This window comes from Coffea arabica, chromosome 5e (genome assembly GCF_036785885.1).
Source record: "Coffea arabica cultivar ET-39 chromosome 5e, Coffea Arabica ET-39 HiFi, whole genome shotgun sequence".
NCBI lineage: Eukaryota > Viridiplantae > Streptophyta > Magnoliopsida > Gentianales > Rubiaceae > Coffea > Coffea arabica.
Window position 1 is genome coordinate 34,640,495 of NC_092318.1, and position 23,950 is coordinate 34,664,444.

A 23,950-nucleotide genomic window follows, 5' to 3' on the forward strand; every position below is an offset into this window, starting at 1 on the left:
GTTGGTTGGTAGGTTTATTCATAGGAATGGTGGGTTGGGCTATAGTAGGTTAAGGTATAGGAGTTGTAGACACGAAATTTTTACTCGTTTTTGTTTTAATTATCTCAAAATTTTATCTTAGACATTTTTTAAGCATTTTGGACATCAAATCTTTTAATTTTATTCATTTTTGCTTATTTGTCTGTTAATTTTAAGATTTTTTGAAAAAAGAGAATTGCTCACAAAAAAAAACATTCTTTAAATTTTTAGATTCAAATTAGGAAGGTTTGTTGTTTATTTTGTTAATAAATAAAAAAAAAAGGAACCCGAAAGCGGGTTTTTGGCTTGTTTAAGAGGTTCTGAAGACAAAAATGCAGCTCCATTTTTTTTCCAGTTTGTTTTCCGGGCCATTTTGCCCATTTTTTCTACTCCATCAGATTGGCATAGTACAAGGCCATCTGGCCTTTATCTTGAACCTCAATCTTATAAGGAACGGAGGCCATCCAATGGTGTAGAAATTAGCAGAAGGAAAACGCAGCAGCTGTGCACCGTGGATACTAGGTTTCGGGTGCTTATAAGAAGCCTGGAAATGAGATGGGATCGGGGAGAGAGTGATATGACGGCGGAAAATCTAAAAGAGAGAGAGGAACGGCTAGGGAGTGAAGGGTAGCGGCTAGGTTTTGGGAGAAAAAAACTTCAAGGAAGCTACGGGCTGGCTGGGGAGAAGAGTGAGCTGAGAGAGGGAGGTGCGGCTGAGAAGAGGAAATCTGGATGACGGCTAGGGTTTGAAGGGTGATAAAAAGAGGGAGAGTCGGAGAGCTGGGCAAGAGGAAAAAAGAGAGAGAAGGATGACTGGACAGCTGAAGGAATACTAGAGGTGGCGGCGGAGGCAGGAAGTAAGAAAGAAAAGCAAAAAAACCGAGAGGAGGCCGAGAGAAAGAAACCAAGCAAGGGGAAGGAGTGACGGCTGGGAATCGGAGAGGAAAGACCAGAGGGCTAGAAAAGTTGGCGGCTGTGGGTAGAGAGAAAAGAAAAACAGAGAGCTACGGCCGAGGAAAAAGAGGAGAGACGGAAGGAAGACAGAGGTGCGGCGGCGGAGTTAGAAAGAAAAAGAGAAAAAAAAGGAGGAGAGCATCGAGTGGCGGCTGGAGGTTTTTAGAAAAGGAAAAACACAGCTTTGAGGAAAGGCAGGAAAGCAACGAGAGAAAAGGAAAACGGAGGAGGAGGTCGGCTGCAGAAGGAAAAATCGAGGAGTTCCTCCTCGTAGGGAAAAACGGCTTCGCATTTTCTAATCCAAATATGATCCAATCTGCCCATCGAATTCCTTCTCCAACTCCTTCAAAAGCCCTCTTACCACCACCACCAGTTTGAGCTTGCCCTTTCGCCATAGGCACAACCACAACTGCCCCTTGCCGCCTGCTCATTTTTTTTCACAACCTCGTCGTTGCCACTGTCAGCCGCACTTTCCCCTTCCAACAGCTCTTTAGTGGTCCAGTACTGCCATGGCTTCATCCCTACCACCAATCTCCACTGCTTTTTGTCCCAGTCCAGACGACCCAACCTCCATTTCTCCCTGCTCAACTGCCGGGACGCCGCCACCCACCACAGATCTCCTCTCTTTCTCACGCTACCTGCCCAAGCCACCTCCAGTCCGCATCTGCCGCCGCTGCTGTCCGCCGTCGCCACATTGCGCGCTACCTCCATCGCAGCCACCAACAACCACAACCCTTCTTCTCCAGCGTAACCAACAAGTGGCCAACGGCCTGCCCAAGAACCGGAGCCGCCACCACCACTGGAACCAACCGTCATCGTCTGCAGGTTTTCACTAAACAAGAGCTCTGTAAGTCATTTTTCTTTTTTTCCTTCAAGTGCAAACACTAGAAATCCCAACCCCAAGCATGCTTCTGTGGATCGGTTATTGCCATTTTTCTGTGATTGTCCACGATGGTTGAACACATATGCTTTATGTGCTGATTGAGGTTGCTGAGGCCAAAGCATCAGACTTTGTCGAAAGTTTCTGCCAAGAGGATTGCGTTCCTGTTTTTTACTTGTTTGGATATTGATTTTCTGTATTTTGTTGCTCCGAATCTAAGCTTGATGTTTGGTTGAAGTAGTGGCTGTGCCTGGATGAAAATTTACATAGGACAAACACAGCAATGGTAGAGAATCGTGGCTGAAAAACTGCAGAATGTTGTTTGCGTGATTTTTTTTTTTATCTAATCTTTTGTGTTTGAACATAAGGATTGTGTGGCCAAAAATGGAAACGTGTTGGTAATCTAGTTACTTCAGTCCAAGCTTTTGATTGGTTAAGTTGTTAGCCGTGTTCGGATGAGAAAAGATTGCATCAGATAATCCTAAAGCTGTTACACAACCACCCATTTGCACGATAGCTTTTGTTAGCTTTGTATTCGGTGTGTGATTGTGTATGCATGATAGTGTTTGGAATCATAAGTTTGGTAGGAACTTGAGGTTGGGTTTTGGCTTGAGAGGTTTGTGAATCTGTCAATGCGAAGTAGTAGAAGCTTAGCATGAGAAAAGTTGCAGAGAACTTTGCTGCACTCTCCCGTTTCCTTTCGGTCAATTCAAGTTCTTTGCTTGAATCCTGCAACCGAATCTTTGTGTTTGATTTAGTTGGTGTTTGGTAGTTAAGACCTTGGAGTTTTGGTGAATTCATTTGCATGATGAAATGGATGAAACGTTGTAGCTGAAATTTTCAGAAAAACAAATCTGTGAATGAAGAAGAAAGCATCCGTTTGCATGCATGCATGGATAATTTCTGAAAATTACACTTTGGCCCCCCAAGTCTCCCCTTGTTCCACTATGACCCAACCAATCGATTGATTTCCTCAATTTGGTCCTTGGTAGCTCTAATTTTACAACTTTTCATTGCTTGTTTGCTTCAATTAATTACCATGTTTTGTTTAGATTGCACTTAATGCATGAGTTTAAGAACTTTGTGTCCAAGTGAGCTTGTGCTTACCTATTCTCTTTAATTTTCCCAAATAAATTGGTACCTTGACATTTTCTTTTATTTTGGAGGATAAATAAGTGATTTCACTCCATTTAGGGCATCAACTCAAGGGAGGTATAACTTCTTTTATCTTTTTTGTCTCTCCCCTATGTGATCCAACGTGCTAAGTGAGAATTGCATGTCTACTTTGCTTTCCTTGCTTTCCCTTAATTCATTTCATTTATTTCATTTGCTTTTGCTTTTATTAAGTCATTCTTTTATTTATTCATGGGGTATGTGTACACCTCTTGGCTTGTAATAAATAGGGCTTGGAGAGCATTTTTATTCACTTTTCCCCTTCCCCATTTGTTTTAGTTAGCCAATGTAATAGGTTCATTAGCTTGATTGCTTGCTTTTGTTGCTACGTGTTAATTCGCTTTATTAGGCTCTTGCATTTAGTCGAGCATGCTAAGTGTTATGTGCTACGTGTTTATAGGTGATTGGCATGTCTACTTGCTTTCTATAGTCATAGATGAATGTGATGGATGAATGCGTCACCGTGGCTAGTCCAACGCTGGCCATGGTCTTTTCCCTCGAGCTCTCGCAAGTCCAATGCTTGTGAGAGAATTTTAGAAAATGGGCTAGTCCAATGCTAGACCCAATAGGCCGTCCCTTCTCGTTAGCGCATACTTGCATGTTTCACTACATTTCATACATTTTTTCTTAGTTTTCTAGCATTTGGCATGTTCCTCCAATCCTTTCCCCTTCATTTTAGGTTTTTGCATCCTCATGCTAGTTATAGGGTACATTTGCTTGAGAGTCCCCTTTAGGTAAGGGAAACGAGCGAGTGTGGCTACAAAATAGCCTTAGCACGCTAGTTCTTCCTTCTAATCAAAGGAAAAATTAAAATCATGAAGATAGAAGTCATTCTCGTACCCGACTTGATGCATTCCTCTAGGATCATGCACCTCCATTTTACCATATCATTTTTTCATATACATTTTCTCACTGCTTATATTTTTTACTCCACATGCCATGTTCACACACTTTCTCTTCTTTCCCTATCACTTATTTATTTTCTACCTCACAAATTGCACCCAATTGTACTTAGATACATTTACTACCATTATACCATATTTTGATCCACTTGCACACATACACCTTCATTTTCTCAATTGGCACACGTGCACTTTTCTTACATTTGCACACATGCACTTTTATTACATTTGCACACTTGCACTTACATTTGTATTCTTATTTTATTTTATTTTGCATTCCTCTTACATTTTCACACTTGCACTCATATTTGGGTCTTCATTTGCATTACCCGTGACCTCTATGAGAGTTTTCCTTATTGGCCATCACAACTCATGTGATTGGGACCAAAAAGCCTCATAAGAGACATTTTAGATTTAGGATTGCATTTTTTTCATATCCATTAGTCACATCCGACATGCAACACATATTTTGGATAGAAGAATTAAGAAAGGAAGGGCTAAGTCACGCAACTAGCTTTGGCTAGGGTAAGGGAGTGCCTTAGGCTTTGCCTTTGCCTTCTCCCTTATCAAATGTGACCCCCGATCCCTTTCTTTGGTTACGTAGACCTAAGAGTTCTTTAAAAAGGGTTTGTTTACTTTTCTTTCCAAAAAATCACTTTTTGGGTGACTTGGTACACCCTAACTCTATACCAAGTGGCGACTCCATTTTCCATCCAAAAATCCTTTTTGAACTTTGTTTAGCCAAACCGTCACATTTCACAATCCCACGGCCTTTTATTTTCATTTTCACACACGTTCACATACATATCCCACACACTACTTTCACCATCTCAAAAAGTGGGGCGCGACAGGAGTTCTAGACTTTGAAGAGAACTTTTGCTTAACCATTGTCTTCACTAATCAACCCAATCAACAACAGAAATAGAAATTCCAACACCTACTAGAAAATCAACAGTGAATCAAAATTCCAATGAATATATCAATCAAACAGACTAAATATGGCAATTATGTCCAGAGAAGCCAATAATCAACTCAATAAGTTGTCAATCTTATTCCCCAACTTTTGATGCTTACAAAATAATAGGATGGTACTAATATCCCTTCAAGAAACACTTTCAGTTATGACTCAAATCTGATTCAAGATCAAGTGTAATTGAAAGAGATAAAGGAAGTTGAAAGCTGTCGGATGCTTGTAAAGACAGGACTGGACATCCGATAAAGTATGCAGCACTTCGGACACATGAAGAATTCCATCACCGGACGTTCGAAAGAATTAAGAAATTTCACCAAACTCACTGACCTCTTTCGGACGCATACATTAGAGATACCGAACGTCCGATAAATTATGCAGCACTTCGGATGCAAAGCATTAGAGGTACCGGACGTCCGAAAGAATTGAAGAAAATTTTTCAATTTCACCATCTGCTTTCGGACCCAAGCATCAAGGACACCGGATGTCCGAAAGAATTGAAGAAAATCTCTCAAGCTCACTGCCTACTGTCGGACACAAGTAACAGGAGTACCGGACGTCCGACACTCCCAACGGCTAGTTGACTCTTCAGCTGTCTTCTATCCGTTGGAAGCGTTAATAGAGGCACTTTTTGGCCTCATATAAATAGTGCATGATCAATGACTTTGAAAGAACTTTTGCACATTGAGAATACAAGAGATCAAGAGTAGTTTTAGTGAGAAAATACTCTACAAAGAAGATTTGTACTCTTCGTTGTGCGAAATTCGTATAAGCTTTTCTTGTGTGAGAAAAATACTTCAATAGTATAACTTTATGAGGGTTATCCAGAGTGATAGTAAAACTTCCTAATTTGACCAAGTGTAGCTTGGGGCAAAGAGGAAGTGATCCTTCCTTTGTACACAAAGATTGGTTGTATTTGATCAACTTGAAGAAACTTGCTCTATAAAGTGATATTCAAGGTCAAGAGGAGTTTGGAAGTGAAATTGGTTTGCTATTCTTTCCTTATTACTTACTATCTTGTGAACCTTAATTGCTTATTTCTTCCACTCCCAAGCAATCTTGCTTTCTTACTAATTGTTTCATTGAGTGGTCATCTAGAAAAGAGGGTAAATTTCATATTGAACAAAAAAGTGTCTCATAACTTGATTAGTTTTTAAATAACTTAATTCACCCCCCTCTTAGGTTGTCTTCAATCCCTACAATTGGTATCAAAGGTTGGTCTCCTAGAGATTAAACTCAAGCAGCTTTGGAGTAAAATGACAATTAATAATGCCATATTTTTTGAAGGACAATCTGTCACTAGACCCCTAATGTTTAATGGATCCAATTATGTGAGTTGGAAGAAAAGAATGATTGTCTTTTTGCAATCGATTGATATCGAACTGTGGTTTATTGTTAATGAAGGTCCATTTGATGCCTCTGTAATAGATGAAGTTACTCATAGACCAAAACCAAAAATCAGAAATGAATTGACTGGTGAAAATAGAACTCACCTCACCTTGAATGCCAAGGCTATGAATATGTTGTATAGCACTTTAGATTCAAATGAATCCATTAGAATCAAAGGTTGTAGGTCTGCTAAAGAGATTTGGGACAAACTGAGAGAAATTCATGGAGTGAGAATGTGAGAGAACAAAAGAAATCTATCTTAGTCACCAAATATGAATCATTTAAGATGGAACTTCATGAAAATATTGACAAAATGTATTGTAGATTCAATGATCTCATTAAGGATTTAGAGGTGCTAGAAAAGGAATACTCCCTTGGAGAGAAAATAGAAAAATCTTGAATGCTTTGTCCAAGGATTGGGAGAGTAAGGTGACTGCCATTGAAGAGACTAAAGATTTAAATTTTATGCCTATTGAATCTCTTATTAATTCTCTAATCTCTTATGAGCTGAAACTTAAGAAGGTACAAGAGGAAGAAGATGCAAAGGTGAGAAGGAGCATTGTTCTAAAAGCATCCCAAGATGAAGATGACTTGGCTTCCTTGGATGGAGAAGATGTGGAAGTTGACGACAATGATCTTACTCTCATCACAAGAAGTTTCAAGAGAATCCTCAACAAAAGGAGATTCAGAAAAGGAGGACCTATCAATTCATTTCTAAATCAGTTTAACAATGCAAGAAACAAAGGAAAGCAAGAGGCCAACAAAAAATAAGCTGACAAATTGTGACGACCCCACCTCTTCTTAGGGCATACCCCAGGGTTTAGCAAACCATCTGCTCATCTCTCGCCAGGACCCACTCACTCACTTCAAACAAAATACGTTATAACCTCAGGAATAAATGAAATAACAGTTCCCAAACTTGGAACATACAAATATATTCATTCTATCTCAAACGTTCATACAATCTCAAATAGGACAAAAGATATGAATTCCAGATACATTCAACCCTAACCGAGCACTAGCGCGAGTATAATCGCAAAAGTTCAAAAGCTAGACTAGCTAGCCTGTATCAGTCTCACACCCTAGCTCGTTCCCCCTGTAAGGAAAACAAATTTAACGGAATAGAATGAGCTAAAACTCAATGAGATTCCAAATAGCAAGTTAACCATTATTTAAAAGTACAAGTATCAAAATAGCAAAGTAGCGAGCATAACAAGTTCATAAAAGTGAGTAATAACACTTCAAGTAGCAAATCTCAAAATGAGCGAGTATAAAGTTTTTAAAAAGAAACAATAACCCGAAAAGTAATAATCATTTCAAAGTATAAGGATACGAATGGCTCTCAGGAGCCAAGTTCCTGTTGCTTCACCAGAGCTTGATCAAGTAGTAGTTGACACTCCGTCAACTTTCAAGTAAAGCCATTAGTTGAGTAGAGCACCACTTAGTTACAATCTCCATCCACCATCCAAACCCCCTACCGGGCCCAAAATCCTAAATAAATATGGGTGGTAATACTCGAGTATACTAATTAGTCAAGAAGGTATCACTCCACTCGACAAAACAAGAGACTCAAAGTCCGTTACCCAATAGATCAAGCTCTTGTCGGCTCGACTCGATTAACTAGCTACAGGATTTCTGGAATTCCAGAGAGTGCGCACATCATACACAAGTATATCAAGTCAATTGCAACAATAAACAAGTATATATCACATTAGGGTAAGCGCGATAAAGTACACCCTTGCCCGACCAAACCAATCAAATATCAAGTATTTAAATCAAGTATCATGTTCAATCATGTACTTGAAAACACTCACCAAAGATTTAGTGCTTGTCAAACTCACGTTCAGGTACAACTCCTTGATTGGAGTCCAAATCTGCGATAAAATATCATTTAAGAGTTTAAAATTCACTAGGCTTCGAAACATAGGAGTTTCGCTTTAAAAGATCAAATAAATGAAACTTGTTTAAATAGCAGTCATATGACTTCTCAAACTCTCAAAAATTCATGCTCGCTCTTTTAGTTTCGATAAAGAAGTGATTCAAACTTTGGAAGTCACACTTGGTATGAAAAATCGAGAAAATCGTATGTTTAAGGGTCGCTACTTTCACTTTTTAAAGGGTACGAGTTTTGGCAAAATGTTTAGCTTATGTACCTCTTACTAAAGAAAACTCGAATACCATAAACAATCGAAATTTGCCTCAACCTCGAGTCGTTGCTCAAGTCTCAAGTTCACTCGCCTAACCCTTGAGTAAAAATTTGAGTAGCATGCCCTTTGTATTTAACTATTTTCCAGCCACTTATGACTTCATTTTTTTCCTCAACTCAGCCCAAATTCATCACATAAGCAAGCATAACAAAATACCTCTTCAACTAGGCTCAATATCATCCAAATACAAGTCAATTCTAGCAACGCAATTATCAAGACCAAAACTGGAAACTAGTATTAAAGAAGAATGTTTGTCATCTTTCGGCATTTTGGTCACAACTGAAGCTACACTTATCGGATTGGGATAAATTTTATGGCGTTTCGAAGCTAAGACAGAGACCTACATTTCCTATGAAAACATCAACACCTAGTTCTTGCATTTTCAAGGTCAAAAAGTGAAATCTCAGAGAAAATAGAAAACTGTCGGTTAAACTGGGCATTTGGGCAGTCAGGGGTATTTTAGTTATTTCATAAGCTACAGTACTCCGATTGAGCTGACATTTTATAGGTAGATATTTAACGCAATTTCCTACAACTTTCATGTTTTGAATAAGAACTGATTTGGCCTTTATCATGGACGAACATGCAGTGCAAAAACAAGGCAGATTCACTATCAATGCTGAAAATTCACTTATACTCTACAAATTCATATCCTAACTCAATACTATCAAGTACTATCTCATCAAAACCATCAATTACTAAGTACACAACCATAATCAAGGCTGAAAATGTAAACCCTAGCTAAACATTTCACAATATCATCCAAAACTAAATACTTAACCATAGTAAACCAAGAACATAAGTTTCTATCCCAACTTTAACAAGATTAAGTAAGAGAAAAGGAAAGGCAATCATTATACCTTCCAAAAGCTGCTTGTAAGTGAAAACCAAACCCCTCTCTTCCAAAAATTTCACCACACAAAACTTTCCAAACACCAAAAGAGAAATTTAATCGGTTTAGTTTGGTTAATTTCACTCAAACAAGGATGGATTCAAGGTGGAAGTTGAAATTTTCTCTCTTTTTTTTTCGCTCCTCAAGCTCGGCCAACCAAGAAGAAAATGAAGAAAAAATAAAGCCAAGAGAAAGATAAGAAGATAGGAAATTGGTTTGGTCAAAATTGGTTGGATGGCCGCTAAGTGTCGCTGCAAGATTAATTCTCAATTTTTTTTCTTCTTTTCCTCTTTTCTTGGTCAATAAGTGAAAACCAAACCCCTCTTTTCCAAAAATTTCACCACACAAAACTTTCCAAACACCAAAAGAGAAGTTTAATCGGTTTAGTTTGATTAATTTCACTCAAACAAGGATGGATTCAAGGTGAAAGTTGAAATTTTCTCTCTTTTTTTTTCGCTCCTCAAGCTCGGCCAACCAAGAAGAAAATGAAGAAGAAATAAAGCCAAGAGAAAGATAAGAAGATAGGAAATTGGTTTGGTCAAAATTGGTTGGATGGCCGCTAAGTGTCGCTGCAAGATTAAGTCTCAAATTTTTTTCTTCTTTTCCTCTTTTCTTGGTCGAAATTTTCGGCCACTTTGAGGGTTAATTAAGGGTTGATATTTCTGAAATAATAGCAAAGAAAATTAAAGTAATAAATTATTGTCCAAATGGTGTATTCAATCGATAGTAAACGGTACACGTCGGTTCAAACCGATTTCCTTAACTCGCCCGTACTAGTGTTTTAACTTATGATTTACTAACTTATTATTATCATTTCTAATCATACAGTTTCTCTTATCTAAAACTCATTCTTAACCACTGAATTTAATACACATACTTACCAACTAATCACACTATCGAAATAAGCAAAAATCCTAATTTACGCTAACTATAAAACTAAAGATGAAACTCTTGATTCTATGATTTATTGCAACTATTTGAGGAAGTAAATGAGTAGTAAAGCTATAATAAAGTAATTTATTCAACATAAAAGGAAATTTTGACGAAAATATGAAGAATTTTGCGAGTCCTCATACAAATGTTTTGAACACTACATGAGTGAGTGCCTAATGAAGAAAAAGAAAGAGGAAAAAGCTGAACGAAAACCAAAATTCAACAACTTTAAAATCACATGGAATGATTGCAACTCAGATGGTGATGTTGAAGAGGAAGAAGAATCAGCTCAAATGGCTTTCATGGACATTGGTGATGATGAGGTAACTACTTGCAACTCTCAACCTGTTAGTGATGATGAATCTGATGATGATATTGAATCCTTCATTAAGAGATTGCATGATAGCTTGAAAGAATCCTATGCTCGAAATAAGGAGTAAAAAAAGAAAATTAGCTTTTTGCTTTAAGATAATGGAAATCTTTTTCAACAAAACAAAAAATTGAAAGCTGAAAATGACTACTTCAAAAAAAGTGAGACTGTTTTACATTTTGAGTTTGATAGAAAAATAAAACTTTGTGAAATGTTCAAAAAGGAACAAGGTGATTTGAAAAGAATAATGGATAATTTAAACGAGTTGCTCCAACACAAGAAACAAAACTGTTTTCAAAGGAATGAATCAAAACCTGATCGTGGCTTTCATGAGAAGAAGTTAAATTCTAGTGCAAATGAGTTTACTATTTACAAGAGAAGACAAGTAAGGTTTGTTAAACTTGTCCATACAAGTAACTCTTTGACTATGTGTAGTTTTTGTTGGCAAATAGGTCACATGAAAAGTAATTGTTATGTGAGGAAGAATATGAGCAATGGCATGAAATGCATTTGGATAGTTAGACATCATACTAACTCTCAAGGAGCCAAAAAATAAAGGGCACCAAATATTATCTTGTGAACTTTTGTATAGGTGAACTTGGTGAATATCATTAAAGAATCAAAATGGTTCATAGATAGTAGATGTTCAAGGCACATGATCGGTGATCCATCACAATTCATCAAACTCAAGCCAAAATCAAGTGAAAAAGTGACATTTGGAGATGATAACAAAACCAAAACAATTGAAGTAAGAGATGTTGGTAAGAATGGTCAAACTTTCATTCACAATGTTCTTTTAGTTGACAATTTGAGTTATAACTTGCTAAGAATTAGTCAACTATGTGATAGAAATTTGTTTTTTTTATTCAAAAAACATGAGTTTCTTGTTCTTGACTAAAAGTTTAATATCATTTTTAAAGGAAAAAGAATAAACGACATCATGTAGTTATTCTTGAAAATGCTGATTCCTCTAACTTTAAATGCCTTAAAGTTTCAAATAAAGACCCTTGGTTGTGGCATAAAAGACTTTGTCATTTCAACATGGATTTGTTAAAAGAAATTCCCAAAAAAGATCTTATTAGAGGTTTGCCAAACATCAAGTTTGAAAAGGACAAAATTTGTGATGCTTGTCAATTTGAAAAACAAGTCAAAATTTCTTTTAAACCCAAAAAATGTGTTTCTACTTCAAAACCTTTGGACTTTTTATATCTTGATTTGTTTGGCCCTACACAAATTGCTAACTTGGGTGGTAAGAGATATTGCTTAGTCATTGTTGATGATTATTCTAGATACACTTGGGTATTGTTTCTTGCTCACAAAGATGATACCTTTAAAAACTTTGTCTCCCTATTTGCAAAAGTTCAAAATCTGATTGGGTTGAAAATTGTTAAGATTAGAAGTGACAATGGTTCGAAATTTAAATTTTGTAACTTTTCAAAATTTTGTGATCACAATGAAATTACTCATGAATTTTCAATTGCAAGAACTCCTTAACAAAATGGTGTTGTTGAAAGAAAGAATAGAACTCTTCAAGAAGCCGCATGAACCATGTTAAGTGAATGCAACTTGCCAAAATATTTTTGGATCGAAACCGTAAATATGGCTTGTTATGTAATGAATAGAGTTCTATTAAAATCAATTTTGAACAAAATCTCTTATAAGTTAATTTTTGATAAAAAGCCAATTGTTGGATATTTCAAAGTTTTTTGTTGCAAATGTTTTATTTTAAATATCAAGGAATATCTTGAAAAATTTGATAAGAAATCCGATGAAGGTATTTTCTTGGGTTATTGTGAAAACAAAAGAGGATTTAAGTCTATAATAGAAGGACTCTTGTTATAGAAGAAGCCATACATGTTATATTTGATGAATCTAATGATGATATTTCCAAGAATTGTTGTGAGGATGATGATGTAGGGGTTCAAGAAGGACTCAAGAAACTCACGATTCATGATCAAGACAAAACTCCATTAGAAGAAAATTGAAAGGAAAATGATCCTCAAGAGAATCAAGCATTAGAAGAAAACGACCAGGATGTTGGTACACCTAAGGATCTTCCAAGAGATTGGAAGTTTGCTCAAAATCATCCCAAGGAGATTATTATTGGTGATTCATCCGAAAAGGTAAGAACTCGTTCCTCCTCTAAACAATTGATGGATAATTTTGCCTTAGTCTCACATTTTGAACCTAAAAATGTTGTTGATGATTTGAGAGATCAAAACTGGATTTTAGCCATGGAAGAGGAACTAAATCAATTTGAAAGAAACAAGATTTGGACACTAGTTGAAATACCTCAAAATCATCCTATTATTGGCACAAAATGGGTTTTTAGAAACAAAATGAATGACAAAGGTGAAGTTGTGAGAAATAAGGCTAGACTTGTAGTTAAGGGGTATGTTCAAGAAGCAAGAATAGATTTTGATGAAACATTTGCTCCTGTAACTAGACTAGAGTCAATTAGAATGTTCTTGGCATTTGCATGTTTCAAGATTTTAAATTGTTTCAAATGGATGTTAAAAGTGCTTTCTTAAATGGTTTTATTGATCAAGAGATTTATGTTGACCAACTTCCCGATTTTGAAAATGAGACATATCCAAATTATGTGTTTAAACTTTCAAAATTTTTGTTTAGATTAAAACAAGCTCCAAAAGCACGTTATGAACGTTTAAGTGATTTTTTAGTTGAGAATGGTTTAAAAGGGGAATTGTGGATACCACTCTTTACACTAAATAAAGTTCCAATGATCTTCTAATTATACAAATATATGTTGATGATATTATCTTTGGTACTACTAATGAGTGTTTGTGCAAGGATTTTTTCACTATTATGCAAAATGAGTTTGAGATGAGAATGATTGGAGAGTTAAACTTCTTCCTTGGGTCCAAGTGGTTCAAACTCAAGAAGGTACATTCATCAATCAAGCTAAGTACACCAAAGAATTGTTTAAAAGATTTGGAATGAAAAATTCAAAACAAGTTCGAACACTTATGTGCACATCTACCAAGTTTGACAAGGATGAAGGTATAAAAATTGATGAGAAAAAGTATACAGGTATGATTGGTAGTTTACTTTATTTAACCGCAAGTAGACCTGAACAAGATCACAAATTTCAAGCATATATTGTAGACATAAAGTATCATTTCATTCGTGATCTTGTTCAAAAGGGTGAAATTTGTGTACAATATGTTTGTTCAAAAGATCAAATTGCTGATATTCTTACAAAAGCCTTACCATTAGATCAGTTTGTATTTTGAGAACAAAGTTGGGCATTTTGGAAAAGAATCTCTAAAAATTCTCTGGTCAAACCTTATCGGACGTCCGATATCAGATGAACGGACGTTCGACAGTGTTTTAAGTCTTTTTCCAAAAAATTTTTGTATCAGACGCTTCTCTTCATTCGGCCGTCCAGCACTCAAAAGAGGCTTGCTATAAAGAAGCCTTCTCCTTCATTTAGTTCAAAAACAACTGTTGTCTCGGACGCACCCCTTCACTTTCCTCCACTTTCAAAATTTTAAATTCATCTCTTCTCAGAACAAGTTCCAAGAAATTGATTTCACCAATACTGTCTCAACTCCTTGCGCATTAATTGGCATTCACAATCTCTTCTAATTGCTAACCACTCCACCGATCCCAATTTTCATCTGAAACCCTAGTCACTCAAAATTCACCCATTTTGAAAGATTCAAGCATACATTGCAGTCTAATCTGCAGTCTTAGTCCATTTCATACATATTTTCATCACTTTCTGCAACAAAATCATCTTGCATATCATCATGGTACGACTGAGAGGAGGCCCTGCAGGTACCAGACGCACCACCAGGCTTAGAGATGAAGAAACTGTTGAGCCTTCCACCAGGAAATCACCTAGAGGGACTGAGACACGCGGTGGAAAAAGGAAACGTTCTACCAGAGAGAAACGTGTTGATCAAACTGAAGAACAGCCAACTACATTGCCAAAATTCATTGATGATGATGCCAGAGAGAGGTTTGAATGGATTTCACAGAAGGGTTTCATCACTCAAAGAACCATTCTTCCCTCTGAATTCCATAAACTTATCTAGAACCAGTCCTTAAACTCTTTGATTTCCAAAAATGGTCTCACATTCTATCCTTACCCAATACATATTATCCTGATATGCTTTATCAGTTCTTTGCTAACCTTAGAAATGATAGTTCTCACACTGATCTTGTCTCTCGTGTCAATTCTGTTGACATTGCACTCAATCCTGAAATTGTCAATATGATTTTAAAGACAAAAATTGAAGATGATTTTAAGGGTAAAATTGCAAATTTTTTCTCTTATGAAGAGTTTCCGACTGTTTATCACCATTTTCACATTAAAAAATTGATGACCTACTCTCAAAAATACTTTAACAAACCTGCTGAGGCAAAATTGGAGGATCTCAATCCTCAAAATCTGATCATTTTTACAATAATTTCAAACCTGTTGGTTCCTACTGATGCTCATAGGACTGATGCCAACAAAATGGAGCTTATTTGTTCTATTGCTTTGTTGAGAAGGTCCGAATTAATTTTGGTTTTGTCAAGTGCAAATTTTTGCTCAAAATCAGTACTGATAGCCGTAGGAAACTCTCCTATAGAAAGTTTTTAACTCCAATCTTTGCTCATTTCAAAATTCCCTTCACTAGAATATCTCCAAAAGAGAGTACATCGTCCATCTTTTCCAAAACTTATTTTGAAAGAAAAAGTATTAGATTCTTTGATGGTCATTGGTGCTATAAGGAGGCTTTTTTAGAATATAGGACCAAAAGTCGTCATGAAACTCCTGTTACTCCTAGACCTCCCAAAGATCGGTCTCAGTATGTTTCATCCTTTTCCATCCATCCTAAAAAGTCATCGACTCAACCTACCTTATCCAATCATGAAGTCATCTCCTTACTTGAGGAATTCAAACAACACATCCTTCTTCTTGAAGATGGTATAATGATGACCATGACATTTGAGTAACAAGCCACTTTTTTGGATAACGAAATCTGGTTGTACCTCCTATCCAATAAGAGGATGAACATGTACACCAAAAGGAGCCACGCACTGAGTCAACTCCTGTTCCACAAGAGAAAGAGCCTCAAATTGAGCCCACTCTTGAAGTCCATGCCTCAAGTTCTCAACCTACTCCTCATGATCCCTCGACTTCAGACAAAGACAAGACTCCAACAACTGAAACTAGTGATGAAAATGATGAGGAAACTGAAGATGAAGTGGATCCTGCTCAGTTTCGCCTTGCAAGAAGAAGGCCTGGATCGTCCAAGATCACCATTTAGGCACTCTTAGGTATTTGCACTTCATATTAGGATGCATCTTTTGTATTTTCTCTTTTGATGTTTCAAATATTCTGTACTAACGGATCTTGGTTAACTTTAATGTTTTCTAGTTAATTTGCTAATGTATTTTCGTTGGTATTTCTCTGATTGGTACTTCTTTTGGTATAAATTCTCTGTTTTTTGGTTAATGATTGTTGAATGATTGGTATGTTGGTGATTGGTGATTTCTGGTATCATTTCTCTGTTTTTGTGTTATTGGATTGCATTTCTGGTATGTTTGGTATATTGAATTGGATATTAGTTGACATTGATTAGTGTTAGTTGTTAAACTCATCTTATGATGACAAAAAGGGGGAAAAAAGGATGTTGGGATGTTGTGTAAATGGTTAATGTGTAAGGGGGAGTTATTCTGAGAGGGTGTTATCCTGACACTTAGAAATTTTGGATGCAATGAGTGAGGGGGAGTTTATGCTCAATTTTTCTCTCTTCCATCCATTGTTTTGTCATCATCAAAAGGGGGAGAATGTCAATCTTGGTCCCTAACTTTTGATGTTTACAAAACAATAGGATGATACTAATATCCCTTCAAGAAACACTTTCAGTTATGAAGCAAATCTGATTCAAGATCAAGTGTAATTGAAAGAGGCAAAGGAAGCTAAAAGCTGTCGGACGTTTGTGAAGACAGGACCGGACGTCCGATAAAGTGTGCAGCACTTCGGACGCATGAAGAACTCCATCACAAGACGTCCGAAAGAATTAAGACATTCCACCTAACTCACTGACCTCTTTCGGAGGCATACATCAGAGATACCGGACGTCCGATAAACTATGCAGCACTTCGGACTCAAAGCATTAGAGGTACCGGACGTCCGAAAGAATTGAAGAAAATTTCTCAATTTCACCGTCTGCTTTTGGACCCAAGCATCAGGGACACCGGACGTCCAGAAGAATTGAACAAAATCTCTCAAACTCACTGCCTACTGTCGGGCACAAGTAACGGGAGTACCGGACGTCCCACACTCCCAACGGCTAGTTGACTCTTTAGCTGTCTTCTATCCGTTGGAAGCATTAATAGAGGCACTTTTGGGCCTCATATAAATAGTGCATGATCAATGACTTTGAAAGAACTTTTGCACATTGAGAATACAAGAGATCAAGAGTAGTTTTAGTGAGAAAATACTCTACAAAGAAGATTTGTACTCTTAGTTGTGTGAAATTCGTATAAGCTTTTCTTGTGTGAGAAAAATACTTCAATAGTGTAACTTTGTGAGGGTTATCCAGAGTGATAGTAAAACTTCCTAATTTGACCAAGTATAGATTGGGGTAAGGAGGAAGTGATCCTTTCTTTGTACACAAAGATTGGTTGTATTTGATCAACTTGAAGAAACTTGCTCTATAAGTGATATTCAAACTCAAGAGGAGTTTGGAAGTGAAATTAGTTTGCTATTCTTTCCTTATTACTTACTATCTTGTGAACCTTAATTACTTATCTCTTCTACTCCCAAGCAATCTTGCTTTCTTACTAATTGTTTCATTGAGTGATCATCTGAAAAAGAGGGTAAATTTCATATTGAGAAAAAAAGTGTCTCATAACTTGATTAGTTTTTAAATAACCTAATTCACCCCCTCTTAGGTTGTCTTCGATCTCTATATAAGTACTGGTGGTTCCCAATTTAATAGTTAAATGTGCAGTCTTTCCAATCACAATATCAACAAATCCCCAAGTAATGCAGCTGGTCAACAATCAATTCCCAATTCAGCAATTCAGTAGTTTAGTATAATCCAGCAAAATAATTTCCAATTAAGGCTAATAATTAATTCCAGAAATAGTACTCCAAAATTCGATACTCCAGAGAGTTAGTTAAAGGTGGAGATAGTAGAGTACCTCCGCACCGACGACAACAAGAAGTGGCAGTGTAGTTAAATAGGCGGTGCAGCGCTCGAGGAAGACGGCGACAGCAGCGGGCAACGATGTGGTGATACAGCGGGGGGAGAGAGAGAGACATGCATGCTGGCTTTTGTGGTGTCTTGGGCAGAAGCAACGACGGCACGTAGCAACGAAGGAAGGGAAGAGATTGACGGCGCTGGTGGAAGACGACAACGACGTCGCGAGGATGTGGAAACGACGCCTGTGTGAGGCGTGCAGCGAGCGGAGAGAAATGGCGGCGATGTGCATGGATTGAGTGAGCGGTGAGGCAACGGCGGACGTCGAGGCGGCGGTTGGCTTTTGGCTGAAAGAGAGAACAGGGGAGGAAGAAAGAAGGAAAAGAGAAAGAAAGAAAAAGAAAGGAAGAAAGAAAGAAAAAGAAAGAAAAAAGAAAAAAAGAAATGGGTTTCGGGGTTTTTTTTAAATTTTTAAAATTTAAATTAAAAATTAAAATTCAAGATTAAATGAAAATTTTTTTTTGAAATTTAAAATTTAAAATTAAACGAATATATATATATACCTCTCCCTCGAACATGACATGCGCACGTCATGAAGGTAAGAACGCTTATGATGAAGGTCTGTTGAATTAAGAGTTACCACCTGCCCTGTTGACGCGGACGCGTCATGAGAGTGACAACGTTTCTGATGGAGAATTGGAGAATTGCTTATTACCACGCGCCTTATTGATGCGGGTGCGTCATGTCAGTCAGTCAGCTCCAGGATCAAAGAAAAAGCTTCCAGGTGACTTGACGTGGGCACGTCATGAGGGTGGGAACTCTTCTGATGAAGAACATGGGAATTGCACATTATCACGCGCCTTGTTGACGCGGGCACGTCATATCGGGGGGACATCTACTAATCATCAAAAATGGAAAATTAAACAAAAAATTTGTGAAAAACTCTAAGAAAACATATTGAAACTACTAAATAGAATTAAACAAACAACTAAAATAGATTGTATTGCCTCCCAATAAGCGTTTTTCTTTAACGTCTTTGACTAGACATTGTCAATCGCCCCTAGTACTTGTGAGATGGATCTTCGAGGTGCAGCATCTCTACCTCTTCTACTGGCAGCCCTTCATAATAGGGTTTAAGATGGTGTCCATTGACAATGAACTTCTTCTCGATCTTTAAATTTTGTATTTCTACTGCACCATGATGGAAAGTATTAGTAACTATAAAAGGGCCAATCCATGGAGAACGCATAACATAAGGTTCGATTGGTAGAGAAGAACTTTCTGGTCAATGACAAAAGTTTTTATAGAAATTTGCTGATCATACAAAGCTTTATTTTTCTCCTTATAGATCGCTGCATTCTCATAGGTTTCATTTCTGATTTCTTCTAGCTCTTGTAACTCCAACTTCCGATGAACACCCGCCTCTGCTAGATCCATGTTGCACTGTTTTATTGTCCAGAACGCTTTGTGTTCAAACTCCACTGGCAGGTGGCATGGCTTGCCAAACACCAATCTGTAGGGACACATCCCTATAGGTGTCGTATACGCTGTCTGATAGGTCTAGAGTGCGTCTTCCAACTTCTGACTCCAATCCTTCCTATCGGGTCACACTATTTTTTTCAAGAAAGATTTTCTTTCTCTATTCGAAACCTCGGCTTGGTCATTCGTCTGAGGGTGATATGATGTAGAGATCTTGTGAAGGACACAATACTTTCGAAATAATGCCGCTATCATTTTGTTGCAGAAGTGTGTCCCTCTGTCACTAACAATGCCCTCGACATTCCAAAATGCACAAAAATATTGAATTTGACAAAATCTGAAACCGCTCTCGAATCTTTAGTACGGGTGGCTTTAGCTTCCACCTATTTGGAAACATAATCAACTGTCAATATTATATAAAAAAAAAAGCCAAACGACATGGGGAAAGGACCCATAAAGTTGATCCCCCAAACATCAAAAATTTCAATAAAGAACATGGGAGTTTGAGACATTTGATCTCTACGAGAAATGTTACCTACCTTTTGACATCTTTCACAAGACTTATAGAACATGTAGGCATCTTTAAATAGTGAAGGCCAGAAGAAACCGCTCTCTAGCACCTTAGGAGCCGTCCTCTTTGGTCCAAAATAACCTCCACATGCAAAAGAGTGACAAAAAGTTAGAATCAAATGAAATTCATTTTCACTTACACACCTTCACATTCTTTGATCCGCATAATGCTTCCATAGGTACGGGTCATCCCATATGAAGTATTTTATGTCACTCCTTGGTTTGTCCCTCTTCGCTTTAGACCAACCTACAGGTAACTTGCCAGTTACTAGGTAATTAACTAAATCAATATATCAGGGCAATTTAGAATTTAGGAAAAATAATTGTTCATCAGGGAAGGTATATCTCAGTGGAACATTCTCCTCTTCAACTGGTATGTGGTTCAGATGGTTAGCTACCAAATTCTCCGATCCTCTTTTATTCCTGATCTCCAGGTCGAACTCTTGTAGGAGCAATATCCATCTTATTAGCCTCGGATTCGCATCTTTTTTTGTCATCAGGTATCTCAGAGCTACATAATCAGAGAATGCAACGGCTTTAGCCCCGAGTAAATACGACCTAAATTTCTATAAAGCAAAGACAGCTACTAAAAGCTCCTTCTCTGAGGTGGAGTAATTCAATTGAGCTCCATTCAAAACCCTTGATGTATAGTAGATGGCATGGGTTGCTTTTCCTACTCTCTGCCCTAACATGACTCCCACTGCATGGTCACTTGCGTCACACATGATCTCGAATGGAATATTCCAATCCGTAGGTTGAATAATCAGGGATGAAGTCAAGAGGTCCTTCAACTTGTTGAATGCCTCCTTGCAATCTTTATTGAACTCAAACGTCACGTCTTTTTGCAACAGTCTAAATAAAGGTGTTCCAATCTTTGAGAAGTCTTTGATGAACCTACGATAGAAGCCTGTATGTCCAAGAAAAGAGCACTTCCCGCATACTTGCGGGGTAAGGTAAAGCAGAAATAATATCTATCTTAGTTTTATCAATTTCTATGCCCCTAGATGAAACTATATGTCCTAAAACTATTCCTTGCTCAACCATAAAATAACATTTTTTCCAGTTGAGCACTAGGTTAGTTTCTATACACCTTAAAATTAGTTTCAATTGTCAAGACAATTATCGAAACTATCACCATACACGCTAAAGTCATTCATAAACACCTCTATAATTTTCTTCACATATTCAGAGAAGATACTTACCATACATCTCTGGAACGTGGCAGGGGCGTTACACAACCCGAATGGCATTCGTCTATACGCAAAGATTTCGAATGGGCACGTGAAGGTAGTTTTCTCCTAATCCTCTGGTGCAATCGTGATATGGAAGTAACCTGAAAAATCATCCAAAAAATAGTAATAAACTCTATATGCTAAACGTTCAACCATTTGATCAATAAAAGGGAGAGGGAAGTGATCCTTTTTCGTGACGGTGTTGAGCTTGCAATAGTCTCTGCACTGCCGCCACCCGATTGGCTTTCGTACCGGTACCAACTCTTCCTCTTGATTAGCTTTTATAGTCACCCTCGCTTTTTTCAGGACTACTTGTACTGGACTTACCTATGGGCTGTCTGATGTAGCGTAAATAATCCCTACATCCAACAATTTAAGTTTTTCTTTTTTCATTACTTCCATCATGAGCAGGTTCAACCTTCTTCGAGCTTGTCAAATGGGCTTAGCTTCTTCGAGCCTAATTCTGTGCATACACACAGACTTACTGATCCCCTTAATATCCGCAATAATCCACCCTATCGTCTGTTTGTGATCTTTAAGAACTCGAATCAGCGTATCCTCTTGAGTTGGTGACAACTTAGCAGAAATGATCACCGAGAGAGTCTCGTTGTCACCAAGATATGTATATTTCAAATGGTCTGGTAAAGGTTTCAACTCTACAATCGGTGCTTGCACAACAGAGGGTAATAGTCTTTGGTGAGATTCAGGCGTAAAAGTAGATGCAAAGCCCATACCTTGTTGTTGTGGTCGCCAAGGATTGTAATGCCCCGACCATATTTTGCAATTCATCACCTAATTCCCTACTATGAGTTGTTGATAACTCAATGTGCTTGGTTAAGATCACTTCCAGCTCATCCCTGCTATCAATTTCAAAAACTTTCTGTACCATAGGATCAATGACACTTATAGCAAAAACCAAATTAGAACTAGAAGTAGAGGGATACTTCATGACCTCAAATATGTTAAAATGAACAATTTTTCCATTGAACTTCATAGATAGAATGCCCTTATTAACATCAATTTTTGTTTGAGTTGTGCTTCAAAAGGGTCTACCTAATAGCAAAGGTGATGGATCTAGGGAATAATCATCATTCATATCTAAGACATAAAAGTCAGCAGGAAAAACCAATTCATTAACCTTAACTAAAACATCTTCTATTAGTCCATCAGGGTATGCATTTGTTCGGTTAGCCAATTAAATTATAATACCAGTTTCTTTCAACGGTCCCAGATTTAAAGAAGCATATATGGATTTTGGCATGAAATTAATTGATACTCTTAAATCTAACATGGCATTTCTAATAAAAGTACTTCCTATCCTAAAGGGGATAGTGAACATACTTGGGCCCCTGCATTTGGGTGGGAGTTTCCTTTGAAGATACTGCTGACACGTTCTCCCCCACTATAACTCTTCATCTCCCTTCAACCTCCTTCTATTGATGCACAAGTCTTTGAGAAATTTTGCATATCTTGGTACTTGTTTGATGACATGCAACAAGGGGATGTTTATTTCCACCTTACGAAATATCTCTAAATGCTCCTTCTCCTTGTCTTGCTTCTTCGGCTTCTTCAACCTGTTAGGAAAAAGTAGCGGATTAGATCGAATTTTAATCATTGAATCAGGAATTACCTCTGGATCTACGCTTCTCATTCCTTCCTCCTCAAGCTCCTTCTCAATCTGATATTCATTTTTATCCTTCGAGGTCACAAGTTTAGGTCCCTCCACTTCTCTTCCACTCCTTAAAGTTATAACGCTCACATTCTTGGAGTTTAGTTCAGGTTGGGATGACAACTTTCCTTGACCTTGAGATTTCAAACGGTTAATTGATATTGCCATCTGACTTATTTGATTCTGTATCTCCTGTATGTAAGAGTCCGTCTTTCGCTGATGCTGAGCAGTTTTTATAGCTAATTGTTTCACCAACTCCTCCAATGAAGGTCTCGAATTGGAAGAGAAAGATTGCTGTCGAGGTTGGTACTGTTGCTAATACCCTTGCTGTCTATTTAGCATGAAATTCTGTTGTCTATTTCCTTCATAGCTAAGATTCGGATGATCCCTCCAACCTGGGTTGTATGTGTTAGAGTATGGATTATGCTGCTTTCTTGGTGCGGGAGCGTGACCAGTTAGGTTTACCTACTCAACATCCTCCTCTTGAAGCGTTGGGCATATGTTCATGGGGTGTCCTCCATTGGTACAAATCCCACATGCCCTGTCTTTTGTCCTACAGCCAATTGCCTAACAAACGATGTTAGTTCAGACAGCTGCTGCTGAATAGATGAGGTTTCCACTTCATTCATGTTACACATTGGGATATCCTCGTGTGTGCTAAACTGCTGTGAGTTTTCAGCCATCCCCTCTATTAGTTTCCACGCTTCTCTGGGGGTTTTATTGACTAATGCCCCTCCATTTGCAGTATCAATAATACTTCTGTCTCGAAAAAGTAAACCCTCATAGAAGTATTGAATTAGCAACTGCTCACTTATCTGGTGTTGAGAGCATTTGATACACAATTTCTTGAATCGCTCCCAATAGTCATAAAGAAACTCCCCAGGGTGCTGTTTAATGCCGCATATCTCCTTTCTCAGACTGGAAGCTCGAGATGCAGGAAAATATTTTTTCAAGAATTTCTTCTGCAACTGCTCCCAAGTAGTGATACTACCCGGTGGTAAATAATATAACTAGTCCTTTGCTGCATCCTTGAGAGAAAAGGGAATGCTCACATTTTTATCTGTTCCTCAATAATTTCTGGAGGCTTCATACTTGTGCACACTACGTCAAACTCCTGCAAGTGCTTGTGGGGCTCCTCACCTGGAA

At 37.7% G+C, this 23,950-nt stretch overlaps 1 non-coding gene across 1 annotated transcript; it reads left to right on the top strand.

Annotated features, from left to right (window-relative positions):
• The first annotated feature begins 23,617 nt into the window (after positions 1-23,617).
• Positions 23,618-23,724, top strand: LOC113688728 (small nucleolar RNA R71). Its single transcript, XR_003448089.1, has one exon. It is a non-coding gene; the product is annotated as a small nucleolar RNA R71 (small nucleolar RNA).
• Positions 23,725-23,950: the final 226 nt, after the last annotated feature.